This window comes from Mobula birostris, chromosome 2, assembly GCF_030028105.1.
Source record: "Mobula birostris isolate sMobBir1 chromosome 2, sMobBir1.hap1, whole genome shotgun sequence".
Taxonomy (NCBI): domain Eukaryota; kingdom Metazoa; phylum Chordata; class Chondrichthyes; order Myliobatiformes; family Myliobatidae; genus Mobula; species Mobula birostris.
The window spans coordinates 115,178,047-115,191,180 of record NC_092371.1 but is presented as its reverse complement, the minus strand read 5'-3'; the positions used below and the strand labels follow the sequence as shown (position 1 = coordinate 115,191,180).

Here is a 13,134-nt window from a genome sequence, read left to right as displayed (position 1 = left end):
TGAATTACATGTTTATCAGGTTCAATATCCTTCATTGTTTAGAGATGCCAATATAAACTTTGCACTGATTCTTAGTTAATTACATTGTGTACATACGTACCTGCCACCTTACCTCGAGTGTCTTTAGGAAGTTCAATATTTCCTCCAAATTGGAGGTTAGAATTATGAATGAGTCTTGAGAATTGTAAATGATCATGTAGTAATCCTACTGATTACCTTTGGAGAGGTGGATTATGCCAAAGAGTTTATTCTTGGTTTTAGTGTTCTCTTATTTTAACTGTTATTTGATTCTCTTATTCCATGTAAGCAAGAATGTGTAAAATGGGTGTTCCACTGTATAACATCCTGATAAAATCTGAATTCTGTGAAACTTGAAGGTTAATTCTCCAGTCACTAAAAAAGGTTATCAAGTTACTTATTTACTATAATCTTCAACCTGGGAAACTTTGAACTTTCCAAGATCTTTTTTGAAGGCATTGGTGAGCAGGTGTGTACACAAGGCACTCAAATTGGGGAAATTCAGTGTAAGACCTTGTAGCTGCATTCCTGTTTTCAATAATGTTTCCCATCTAAAGTTCCTCAAAGTAAATTAAGCTCATCTTTTTGAAATGGCTACGTGATAGTTATACTCTATTGAAATTTGTGCACAGGCTTTGGCTCGATGGTTGACTTCAAGTAAGGCACTCTTGATTAAGTTGGAGCTATCTAGATGGATGGGATTGTTAGTAATGGTAATCGTGAGTAAAGCTGCATTGTTCAGGGTAGGGACTAGACTCCTTTTAGTTTTAAGGGTTTAATCCAGAGCAGTTTTCTACAGAAGTGCATGGACTTTTGTTTAAAAAAAACACTAGACATTTCTCCTTAAAAGTTGTGTACTTGTGTAGGAATTATTTCAAATTTGAGATATTTGAATGACTTTCCAAGTTGAGATCCAGAATTTATTGGTCTTGGTTCAGATAATCCATCTGAAATTTTGAGATAAAGCAAGAGTTCCTTTTGACTTTATATTCAAGAGTCTTAGTCACAAGCAGTGGATGGAGTTTAATTGTCATTCTCCCATACATGAATATAGCCAACCAAAATATCATTACTCTGGAGCCAAGGCACAAAACATAGTACCAACAATCACACATAGCACAAGGCACATAGAGCAAGCATGTAATATATCAAAAAAATAGTCCAAGATTCTGAGTCCATGAATGTTGCAGGTGTCTGCATTTGAACACTACACCTCGTTTTCTGCTACATGAACACTGGCAGCACCAACTCTACCTTGGATACTATGCCATACTGCCTCCGGAGGAGTGCACAAACCACAGAGTGTCTCTACTGGGTGACTGTAATCAAGCAACACCACGGCTTGAGGCCTAGTCCTCGCTACGACTGAGACGATGCTGCTCCCCTGATGTCTACCTATAAATTAGTGAATCAGAATTGCAGAATTCCACATTAACACTGTCCAATAGTCATCACAGTCAAGTGACTAAGATGATCACTTGCTGTTGGACTGTACACTGTCTTCATACACCGACTCTGATGCCTCTCAGACACAGTAGCAGCACTATCTGCACCAAGTCCAGCTCCTTCAATTTCTCTGCCAATGAGCAACTCAACGATGAGGGTAGACCTGCTGCACTTTAAGTTTTTAATGTCCAGCAGGTTCTTGCAATCGTAAAACGTACATTTTAAAAAAAAAAGACAACACCTTTGACCCCGTAGAAGTTGCTTTGATCGAACATGCCACTGTCTTACAGGAAGCCCTGGACATGAAGTCTTGTTTTCTGGAAGGCTAATTCCCTCAACTGGAAGGCACTGAAGGTGTTTTTCAGGGCAGTAACTTGGGCCCAATCAGCTTAGTTGCTTTATCAATGACCCCTTTTAAACAGGTTGAGAAATGGGCATGCTTGCTGTTGTATCCTATTTAATACCATTCACCCACAATGCCTTGGGCAAAAGCAAGATGCATTCATGCTTGGGCTCGTACTTAATAGCAAAAAAAATGCAAACAATGACTGTCTAATGAGATGACTAGCCATCAAATCCATGACCTTTATAGCTAAATATAGAAGCTGGAAGAGCAGGTCATGGACTGGGTAGCTCAGATTCCAGTTTCTACAGGTGTAAATGAGTTTTATGATCACATGTTCTTGTTCAGAGTGTACCTCCAATGGGAAGCTTAATTGTTTAGATTAAAAACGTAGATATCTCCATTTGATTGCCATTTCATTTTTTGCCTTTTTTTGATGTCCACTGCTTCCCGGATCATTAACTATGGTACGTCCTCTTGTTTAAAAACTAGAAAAACACATCTCCATGAAAAACTGTGGCAATGGGCAATTGGAAATAATAGTACCTGAAGTTGAGCAACACTTTGAATTGAGTGCAGCTATTATTGCTGGATCAAAATTTTGGAACTCCAATTGTCACAGCACAGTCAAGTGCTTTCATTACACTGTACCAGTTCAAGAATGCAGCTTATTTTTTAAGGTAATTATGCATTCAGATCTCTGAGTTTTTAAATGATTTTTATTCGATAAAGATCTCTTGCCTCTGTAGAAAAACATTTACTTAGTATTTCCCTCTTGTTCAAAGTAAATTTATTAAAGTATATGGTGTCAAATACAATCCTGAGATTCATTTTCTCATGGGCATACTTAATAAATCCATAACGGAATCACTGAAAGACCGCACCAACTGCATGTTCAAGCAGTGTGCAAGAGGCAACAAACTGTGCAAATAAAAAATGAAAATAATAACAAATAAACAATGAATATGGAGAACATGAGATAGAAACATAGAAAATAGGTGCAGGAGTAGGCCATTCGGCCCTTTGAGCCTGCACCGTCATTTATTATGATCATGGCTGATCATCCAACTCAGAACCCCGCCCCAGCCTTCCCTCCATACCCCCTGACCCCCGTAGCCACAAGGGCCATATCTAACTCCCTCTTAAATATAGCCAATGAACTGGCCTCAACTGTTTCCTGTGGCAGAGAATTCCACAGATTCACCACTCTCTGTGTGAAGAAGTTTTTCCTAATCTCGGTCCTAAAAGGCTTCCCCTTTATCCTCAAACTGTGACCCCTCGTTCTGGACTTCCCCATCATCGGGAACAATCTTCCTGCATCTAGCCTGTCCAATTCCTTTAGGATTTTATACGTTTCAATCAGATCCCCCTCAATCTTCTAAATTCCAACGAGTACAAGCCCAGTTCATCCAGTCTTTCTTCATATGAAAGTCCTGCCATCCCAGGAATCAATCTGGTGAACCTTCTTTGTACTCCCTCTATGGCAAGGATGTCTTTCCTCAGATTAGGGGACCAAAACTGCACACAATACTCCAGGTGTGGTCTCACCAAGGCCTTGTACAACTGCAGTAGTACCTCCCTGCTCCTGTACTCGAATCCTCTCGCTATAAATGCCAGCATACCATTCGCCTTTTTCACTGCCTGCTGTACCTGCATGCCCACTTTCAATGACTGGTGTATAATGCCACCCAGGTCACGTTGCACCTCCCCTTTTCCTAATCGGCCACCATTCAGTTAATAATCTGTTTTCCTATTTTTGCCACCAAAGTGGATAACTTCCCATTTATCCACATTAAATTGCATCTGCCATGAATTTGCCCACTCACCCAACCTATCCAAGTCACCCTGCATCCTCCTCACAGCTAACACTGCCACCCAGCTTCGTGTCATCCGCAAACTTGGAGATGCTGCATTTAATTCCCTCATCCAAGTCATTAATATATATTGTAAACAACTGAGGTCCCAGCACTGAGCCTTGCGGTACCCCACTAGTCACCGCCTGCCATTCTGAAAAGGTCCCGTTTATTCCCACTCTTTGCTTCCTGTCTGCTAACCAACTCTCCACCCACACCAATACCTTACCCGCAATACCGTGTGCTTTAAGTTTGCACACTAATCTCCTGTGTGGGACCTTGTCAAAAGCCTTCTGAAAATCCAAATATACCACATCCACTGGTTCTCCCCTATCCACTCTACTAGTTACATCCTCAAAAAATTCTGTGAGATTCGTCAGACATGATTTTTCTTTCACAAATCCATGTTGACTTTGTCCGATCATTTCACCGCTTTCCAAATGTGCTGTTATCACATCCTTGATAACTGACTCCAGCAGTTTCCCCACCACTGACGTTAGGCTAACCGGTCTATAATTCCCTGGTTTCTCTCTCCCTCCTTTTTTAAAAAGTGGGGTTACATTAGCCACCCTCCAATCCTCAGGAACTAGTCCAGAATCTAACGAGTTTTGAAAAATTATCACTGATGCATCCACTATTTCTTGGGCTACTTCCTTAAGCACCCTGGGATGCAGACCATCTGGCCCTGGGGATTTATCTGCCTTCAATCCCTTCAATTTACCTAACACCACTTCCCTACTAACATGTATTTCGCTCAGTTCTTCCATCTCACTGGGCCCTCTGTCCCCTACTTGAAGGGGCCTTGAAAGTGAGCCCATAGGTTGTGGGAATATCTGAGCGATGGAACAGGAATTTGAATGAAGTTGTCCCCTTTGGTTCAAGAGTCTGATGGTTGAGGAGTAATAACTGTTCCTGAACCTGGTGGTCTGAGTCCTGAGGCTCCTGTACCACCTTTCTGATGGCAGCAGCAAGAAGAAAGCATATCCTGGGTGGTGGAAGTCCCTTATGATGGTTCTACTTTCTTGCAACAACACTGTAGATGTGCTCAGTAGTGGGGAAGGCTTTACCCATGGTGGACTGCACTATATCCGTTTTCTTTTGTAGGATTTTCTGTTCAAGGACATTGGTGTTCCCATACCAGCCTGCAATGCAGTCGTTGTACTCCCCACTACACATCTCTAGATGTCATGCTGAATCAGTGCAAGCTCCTAAGGAAGTACAGGTGCTGCCGTGCTTTCTTTATAATTGCACTTGTGTGCTGGGTCCAGGACAGGTCCTTTGAAATAATATGAAGGAATTTAAAGTTGCTGACCTTCACTTCTGATCCTGAGGACTGGCTCATGGACCTCTGGTTTCCTCCTCCCGAAGCCAATAATTACTCCTTGGTCTTGCTGACATTGAGTAAGAGGTTGTTATGGTACCATTCAGCCAGATTTTCAGTCTCTTTCCATATGCTGATTTGTCACCACCTTTGATTTGGCCTATGACAGCTGTGTTGTCAGCAAACTTGAATATGGCATTGGGGCTGTGCTTAGACACAGTCATAAGTGTAAAGTGACTAAAGTAGAGGGCTAAGCACAAAGCCTTGTGGAACACCTGTGCTGATGGAGATTGTGAAGGAGATGTTGCTAATCCGAACTGGGGTCTGCAAGTGAAGAACTAGAGGATCCAATTGCACAAGGAGGTATTGAGGCCAAGTTTCAAAAGTTTATTAACTAGTTTTGAGGGGGATGTTGGTATTGAATGCAGAGCTGTAGTTGATGAGGAACATCCTGATGCAGAAATCTTCACTAGATGGAATCTGCTGTAGTCCTGTTGCTCTGATAGGCTAATTGAAGTGAATCCAAATCGCTTTTCAGGTGGAGTTGATATGTTCTATCACCAGCCTCTTAAAACATGTCATCACTAGATGCAAGGCCTACGAGACGATAGTCTTTAAGGCAGGCTAGCACGTTCTTGAGCACCAGTATAACTGAAACCTGCTTGAAGCAGTTGGGAACCTCAGACTGCAGAAGAGGGTTAATGATCTCAGTGTTCACTCGATCATGTTGATCAAGTTTTGGAATCTACAAACATTTATAACTCACGCACCTTATCTTCCTTTCTCTCTCCCTCTGGTTGTTATTTCCCTTTTAGTCGGTCCCGATGAAGGGCCTGATCTGTTGAGTTCCTCCAGCAACTTGTTTTTAGCTCCAGATTTCAGTATCTTGTCTCAGAAATGCAAGGATGTAGCTTCAGGTATGGTTTAAACCTACAATCTATTTGAAAGTTAATTCATTCCATAAATTATTTTAATGGATAATATCCGTTGAAATGTTTAATTCATCAAGCCATGGCTTGGAAGGTGAGCATATAATGGTCATTCTCAAATTGCTTTTGGATGGATTGGCTTTCACTTCAGGGAACTTAAGAATTGACTATCAAATTATAGGTCTGAAATTGTGTATAGACTAAACTAGGACACGTGGCTTTTCTAAATAATTTTTGTCGGTATTACCAAGGAATTTATACCTACGTGCGTGTGTGTGTGTTTTTTTTTTTTTGAGGATTTTTATTTTAGTGACATTTGAGATTGTGTCTGGATCATCATCCAGATCTTTGGACTCTCTAACTTGCACTATATGATTGCATCCTTTGTCTCTTGTAAATTTTAAAGAAGAATTGTTTAGTATGATCACAAGGCATTTTTTGGGCACTTTGTCACTGCAGGCAACAGTTTTAAGTTGAGACCATTATGGATTTCTTCTCCTCTCCGTACTCATTGATGCAGGAACAGCTCCTTCCTCTAACATCAGATTCCTGAATGATCCATGAGCCCCAAGCCACTATGTCAAATTTCCTTTGTTGCACTACTTTGTAGTTCATAGATTGTTTGTCTTGCACTGTACTTCAGCCACCAAACAACAAATTTCTTTCATATGTCAGTGATTGTAACTCAGAATCCCTGTATTGCCCATATCACTTCAGTAGCTACAGTCAGAACTTGGAGGCTAATTTATTAATAAACCAAATTTGTGGCATGGTAAATGTAGATTTGGCAGAGAGCAACTGTTCTGTAAACAGTATCCAAAATAAAGTTCTAAAACAGTGATTTTGGAGAAAATTGAATGATTTAATCTAAATGCTTTTGAAATATTTGTAATTTTATTTGTATCATGAATGATGTATAAATGCAAAAGAAATGCTACAAGAGGCCTGAATGGATTATAGAGCAACTGAGTTAACATTAAGGGACAACAGGCCTTGGATCCTTCTCTACTATAGACTATCTCTCAGTACCACCTGAAAGTAGTTTTGATTTCCATATTTGTTGTCAACACTTGATACTTGTTCAGATGCCCTCCTTGACCTTTCCACTTCATATAAACAGCCAGACTGTAGTCAGCATGCACTACAGGAAGAACAGAAACGTACATCTGTTCTGTCTTCTCAACACAATTCCTATTCTTTTTTCATTGACTCAGTCTTTCGTTTCTCCTGACTGAAATTCCACCATTCTTAACCTTGGTTTTACCTTTTGAATGAACCAGGTTCCCCATTACTATCATTCCTAAGGGCCAGTTACAGCCTTAACACCATTGCCCAGCTCTGCCCTTATTCATTAAAACTTTTGAGCTATCTGCCCTAATCTTTACAACTGTAGTATCATGAACCCTGATATAATGGACATTGGGGATAGATAGCATTCTTGTAGATTTCAAAGAAGGATTTCAAATATAGGATAAATGCAGTGTTTTGAGAACTTGTGCATAGTCTTATATAAATCCTGTCAAATTGAATAAATCTTTGGGTATGCTATAAATTGACTTTGCAAACTTTTGAATTGAGAAGTTGCCAATGACAATCAACTTCCATGTGCTGTAATCCTGTAGGATGGAAGTTTTCTGATCAATTGTCCAGTTAAAATCTCAAGTGTTCTGGGTGTTGTATTGCAATTAAATGTAGCTTTTCAAATTAAATCTATTAACCCTGGAGGTAGCTGAGAACACAAAGGTCTGGTGCTCTTCTGGTTCAGTAGTTGATTAACCTGGTTTTATAGTAAATCAGTTTGATTGGTTGACAGTTGAGACCCTAGGCAGTACACCCCAGTGGAGGCAAACAAAAAGGCTGTTTTGTCTGTTATGCCAGAAGTGCACGTCTCCAGTGCATTGTACAATCGAAGTAGTGGAGTATATGTTTTTTTTGATCAATCTCCAAAGGGAATTGGCTGTTTGAAGGGAATTATCTAAATTGGACCAAGTACTAATCTAGACTGGTAAAATGGCACATTGCCACATTGGGTATAGCTTTGTCATAATTGGAGTAATCTATTCTTTAATTGTTCTAATTTCCTTATTATTTGAGATATATCCCAACCCAAAGTGGACAACCAACCTACTTCCACAGCTGGTTTGCTAGCTGCTGCGTGCAATTGTGATGTTGGGTTAATTCCAGCTTGCAAACTGCTGTCCATCTGGCAACCTCAAAGTTCTCAAAAAGTTGAATCATAGAAACCATAGAAACTACAGCACAGAAACAGGCCTTTTGGCCCTTCTTGGCTGTGCTGAACCATTTTCTGTCTAGTCCCACTGACCTGCACACGGACCATATCCCTCCATACACCTCCCATCCATATATCTGTCCAATTTATTCTTAAATGTTAAAAAAGAACCCACATTTACCACCTCATCTGGCAGCTCATTCCATACTCCCACCACTCTCTGTGTGAAGAAGCCCCCCCCCAATGTTCCCTTTAAACTCCGCCCCCCCCCCCCCCACCCTTAACCCATGTCCTCTTTTTTTCTCCCCTTGCCTCAGTGGAAAAAGCCTGCTTGCATTCACTCTACCTATACCCATCATAATTTTATATACCTCTATCAAATCTCTGAAAATGTAAAACTAAATACCTAAAATAAGAACACAGAGAAGGTGGGAACAGTTTTGAAACTGTCTAAGGAGGGGAGAGAGCAGATAGAATAAATGTATTTTGCAGAGGTTAAATCAACAAGTCTTGACAGGTGTGCATTTACCCATATATCTTCATTTAACATTCAAATTTTAATTTCTTGAGTCTAACTAGCATTGTTGTTTGCTTACTATTGGTGAATTTTATATAATCTTTAAAGCAGTTTATATTAATTATTGTTGAAACTGCATGCTCCTTTAAACATCTACTAATAATTCCTAAGCTGTCATCAAATTGACTGCTGCTTCAGTTTACTTGTAAGATATCTTACTCCTGTACTTGAAAAGTACACTTGCGCAAGTGTTAGTTGAAAATAGCATTGTCACCATCACCAAAGATTGTTACACAGTGCAGTATTTAAAGTAATCAAAGAGCTTGGATTAATGATTGTATTGGTCAAAATTATTTTATCTGTAAGCTCAGTGGCCTGTAGAGTGGCTTGCTAATGCAAATATGATAGCAGCTGAATGCATAAAGGCATGCAAATGTGGTCAAGAAGTTCAGTTGTTCAGAGCAAACATCAGACTGGAGAAGAAATGTAATCTAAGTGGCTTTGAATGTGGAATGATTGTAGGTAAGGGGAGAGTACCTCAAACTGCTAATCTTCTGGGATTTTCACGCGCAACATTCTCTAGAGTTTACAGAGAATAGTGCAAAACAAAACCCAAAAAAACTTCCAGTGAGCGGTAGTTCTGTGGGTAAAAATGCCCTGTTAATGAGAGGTCAGAGGAGAATGGCCAGACTAGTTCAAGCTGGTAGGAAAGCGACAATAGCTCAAATAACCACACACTACAACAGTGGTGTGCAGAAGAGCATCTTTGAATGTACAGCATTGTTGAACCTTGAAGTGGATGGGCTACAGCAGCAGAAGACCACAAATGTACATTCACTGGGCTCTATTAGATACAGGAGATAATTAATAAAGTGGCCACTGGTGTCAACAATTTGGACGACATAACTTCAAATTTGGCTAATCAGTTCATTTTGGAAGTAAACTTGCTACCTTTTATTCATTCATACATATCACTCCATTCACTCTACTTAAATGAGTGCCATGTTATCGTCGATATTAGTTGAGCCATACATTGCACCAAGCTATTACATAGTTAAATAAGCTCTGCACTCGACCTATTGCTTCGTGTAATTGAGAGGATAAAATATTCTGATTAAAAATGAGTGCCCACTTCCCATCTGATCGCACACGTGAGAGAAGCTGTTATTACCTTGTTCATTTTCCTTTCAGTGTTTTGACAACTTTTTTTGGGTGGGGGTAAGAATGTTCTTATAATAATAATAATTTTGTGGGAACTAATTTGGTGAGCAATTTCTCAATAGCTTGTAGTAAGATGGATTTTCTGATCGAAGTGAGGCCTCTGGTTCCTGTGTTTATGAATGGTGCCTCCCAGCAACATCAGAGGGGATTATCAATTTCAGCCATTTAATCAAAAACTATGACTTTGAGCTGTAGAAGAAACTATACTTTTCTCTTCTGTTTTGCATTTCTCATTCTACCATCAGTTGTTATTATACTATTGTTTCTCAATGTACTACCTTGTAGGGGCTGGTGTCTAGTATAGTCTGAATAAAGGCAACAGGCTTCAAAACTTCATTTGAAAATGTGGATTCTGATCATTCAGACAAGTGTGAGCATAGTTGGTAAGCAGGCATTTATAGGCTTGGATTTGACACCAAATATTTGCTGTCTCAACTTTAATCTTTCCATTGCTTCTCTGGGTATAATTATTCCTACATAGCTTCATTATCCTTTGAAGATTGGTATAGTTTGGTGCATTTAAGCAGCTTTTGTTGGGTGTCTGGTTTCATCTTTTAAAATGACTATTCTCCCTATTGCCTGCCTTTTGATATATTTTATGATGAATGATATTCTTTATGGCAAGGCTTCTTGACTAAGATTTCAGATCTATGTAAAGTGAGGAATGTGAAGTTGGTAATTTCATGCTGTATTTTTGCAGTACAAATTTATTTTGCCTAATTTTGAGAATTGTTAAGAATATTTTTAATGCCCGAGATGGTAATTTTCTGAAGTGCACAAGTATTCTGATTTACTGTACCACAGTTGAATGTGAAATGGACTTTTTAAATGTTGCTGCTGAAGCTAATTGTAATTTACATTCAAAGAAATTTGAATACCAGAGTAGTTTCCTGTGGTGGGATTACTGTCCCATAAATCTGCTTCTAAGCCTGCAATGTTAGCTGAGGAATTTAAACTTGTAAATAAAATATTGGAAAACTTGATTGTTAACGCACGGCTAAATTAAAAGCACATTTGCTTCACCAGTGTTCTCTGGGAGAGAGATCTTAAACACAAGATATTCTGCAGATGCTGGAAATTGGAAACAACTCAGCAGATCAGGCAGCCTATATGGAAAAGAATGAATAAAGTTGGCGTTTCAGGCAGAGACCCTTCAGGACTGGAAAGGAAGGGGGAAAGTGCTAGAATAAAAATGGAGTATGGGGATGGGGGATGGCAGATATCTAAAAGGCGATAGGTGAAGCCAAGTTTTTTAAAAAATAAAGTGCTGGAGAAGAAAGGAAACTGATGGACAATCGGGGTGGGGGTGGAGATCGGGGATGTAATAGGCAGGTGAGAAGAGGTTAGAGTGGGGAATAGAACAGGAAGGGGGTAGGAAAATTCTTTTTACTGGAAGGAGAAATCAATATTCATGTCATCAGGTTGGTGGTTACCTGGACAAATTGTCCCTCATCCACCCTGTGGATAGCACAAGATAGGAAATCTTGCTGTTTTTTTTTACCCACATGGAGTGAAAATAACATGCTAGACTGCTCTCATAAGTGATCTAGCAAGCTTGTAGAGTTTTGGGGAAATTGGAGAAGTTCATAACTTGTTCATAATCACATGAATGAGTAAATCTTTTGAAGTATTCAATATTTTTAAATCCACAAAGTAAGAAACTATTTAGCCTCTTCATTAATCGAAATCCCTGGGACCACAATTATAACATCTCCCTCCAGTTGTCAATTTGCACCCATCTCAAAGAACTTAAGTAATTGAATAGCTTTAAATAGCATCATCTGTCATTTACAAGATTGTAGGCTGGGTGCACAACACTGTAAATCCTAAGATTTTCATTGTGTGTCTCTTCATCTTATGGTGCATACATGAGGGACATCACATTTTGTGTAAAAATACAATAAATGTTAACTTTCTTCTCCATTCTCACCACTCCCTCTCCCACCCATACTCAGTTCCTTAAAAAGAATCAGTAGACTTTATAGAAAATAAATCAAAAACTGCAGGTGCTAAGAATTTGCGAGTGCTGGAAGCATTTAGCAGGCCAGGCAGTATTTGTGGGGAAAACCTGTTTAAAGTGTAGTTGTGGAAACTTATGAGTCCAAAGCTAGATATTTGTCAATACTAATGAACTGAAAGAGACTATTCCAATTTGGGGGAGGGGTAGGTATTCTTTTCTGATATATTAACTGCATTGATAATGATGTCTGCATCTGTGCAGAAACTGTATTTTATTCTTCCTGCCAGGTTCCAGCCTCTTGTCTCCTTCATGTCTCTACTTTCCTCTTTCAGTCTCCATCTCAAAAGGTGGAATAAAATAAACACACACTGATTATAACAGTGTGTTGGCACATGGCCAAGTGGTTAAGGCAATGGTCTAGTGATCTGAAGGTTGCTAGTTGGAGCCTCAGCTGAGGCAGCGTGTTGTGTCCTTAGAGTAAGGCACTTAACCACACATTGGTCTGCGATGACATTGGTGCCAAGCTGTATGGGTCCTAATGCCCTTCCCATGGACAAAATCAGTGTCATGAAGAGGTGGAGACTTGCAGCATAGGCAACTGCCAACCTTCCATATAACCTTGCCCAGGCCTGCGCCCTGGACACCTTCCAAGGCACAAATCCATGGTCTCACAAGACTAACGGATGCCTATTAGAATGATTGTAACTCTACAGACTTTTTGTTTAACTGCACTTCCAGTATCGACCACATTCCATTTTCCTCCACCTGTTATATTAGCTGTGGCATTCCACACATCTGCTTTTAAAACAGGGGTTCCCAACCTTTATGCCATGGACCAATGCTATTAAGCGAGAGGTCCATGGACTCCAGGTTGGAAATCCCTGTTTTAAAATGACTTCATTCTCCCCGCGCTGTGACTTCTTCATAGTGGATCAATGTCTTGGCTGTATTGCATCTTCTACTTGTGCCTCTTCTGGACAGAGCATGGGTATAGTTCCCTTGCTCCTTAACTTCCACATACCAGCCTCTATATTCAGTGGCTTTTCCTTTGCAATTTCCACCAGCTCCAAAAAGATTCCTCCAGAAGACACCTTTTTCTCTTTCCACTTAACTATTATGATGGATCTGTTTTCTTTGCAGGTTACTGGTATACTCTTTTCCACCCATTTCCCCTCTTGTATGGTGCTTCGCCATGCCACCGCGAGCTGTGATACTTGTCATTTCTCCTTTGTTCCTTTTTATACAATCCCAGGATCTGAACAGTTTACTGGGTAAAACAGTGATTCATTTCATTCT

The 13,134-nt window shown here is 39.9% G+C and overlaps 1 protein-coding gene across 3 annotated transcripts in view; it reads left to right on the top strand.

Moving 5' to 3' along the window:
- Window positions 1–13,134, top strand: part of rev3l (REV3 like, DNA directed polymerase zeta catalytic subunit) — a 219,401-nt gene that overhangs the window by 22,642 nt on the left and 183,625 nt on the right. The gene's annotated exons all lie outside the window — the stretch shown is intronic.